The sequence below is a fragment of the Microtus ochrogaster genome, linkage group LG5 (genome assembly GCF_000317375.1).
Source record: "Microtus ochrogaster isolate Prairie Vole_2 linkage group LG5, MicOch1.0, whole genome shotgun sequence".
Taxonomy (NCBI): domain Eukaryota; kingdom Metazoa; phylum Chordata; class Mammalia; order Rodentia; family Cricetidae; genus Microtus; species Microtus ochrogaster.
Window position 1 is genome coordinate 19,282,676 of NC_022031.1, and position 1,237 is coordinate 19,283,912.

Here is a 1,237-nt window from a genome sequence, read left to right on the forward strand (position 1 = left end):
ACATTGGCATGAAAATTTTCTAATCATACATACTAAACTAAATTCTTTTTTTTTTTTTTTTAGATCAAGTTTCTTTGTGTATTCTTGCCTGTCCTGGAACTCACTTTATAGATCAAGCTCTCCTTAAACTCACAGAGATCCACCTGCCTCTGCCTCAGGAGTGCTGAGATTAAAGGCATGTGCCAACACCACTTGGCTTTAAACTAGATTCTTTTTTTTTTTTAACTCTCCAAATACTTTAATTCTCCCACTGAAACCAGTAAACACGGTTTTCTTAAAATGTACAAATGTCCCTTGACCTAACACAACAGATGGAACTGTATCAGGAAAAAGTTATTCGGTGCATAGTATCTGCCAAGCTGTTAGGTTCTGAGATAGAGGGGCAGGGGTGTCAAATGCAGAAGGGCTTAGCCAGCTTGAATGGGCTGATTGCAGGGACAGGCATTATGGGTAAAAGCCTTAACTTCCAGGTCAGATTGGCTTGGGCTAAAGTTCTAGTCTTGTCGCTTTCTGGTTTCTTCATCTCCGGGCCTCAGTTTCCTAGTCTGCGTTGCTGGAAACAAATGCAGACTTCCTTGCGCTGCCCCCTAGCTTCAGAGCCAGCTTTCCCAGAGGCTTGTCAAGTTCATCATGCACCAGATAGATCTCCTCCGCAGTCAGTCCAAACAGCTCCGCAGCTTGGGCCACGCTGCGCCCGTTGACATTCATGAGGCGCCGTGGCCGGAGCAGTACCAGCTGGGCATCCCCAAACAGGGCCAAGGCGAGGTCAGCAGCGCAGCGAGAGTCACGAGCCCAGCTCTCCGCCACTCCTAGTCGCCGCGCTATTTGCCCCAGCACCGCCATGCCGTGTGCCATGTGCCAGGCATTCCATGGTTCCCCAGGCCAGCCACCAGCCACCGCTTCCCGGGGAACCGAGCCTCCGAAATGCACTGTCTCAAAGCCCAACTCCGCCGCATCCCGGAGCGAAAAAGCTAAACTAGATTCTTAATAGATGGGGAAGACATGCTAGTAGACAGTACCTTTTGGTAACAATCCAGACAGAAGGAGATCTGATGGAGGACGATAACTCACCTTTGCCTACTTCCATTCTGCTGGGTACTGATTCATCCTGTTACTGCTGCTCCTGATTCTGTCACTGACATCACAATCAGTGTTATCAGGATTCGATCACAGACTAAGGATCAGCAACTTTCTGGAAATCATCTAGGTTCTCAACTTCACAGTGGGATTGCTGAGC

At 48.5% G+C, this 1,237-nt stretch overlaps 1 pseudogene; it reads right to left on the minus strand.

Moving 5' to 3' along the window:
- Positions 1-540: 540 nt before the first annotated feature.
- LOC101987251 lies at positions 541-956 on the minus strand (annotated as a pseudogene).
- Between the last annotated feature and the right edge of the window lie 281 nt (positions 957-1,237).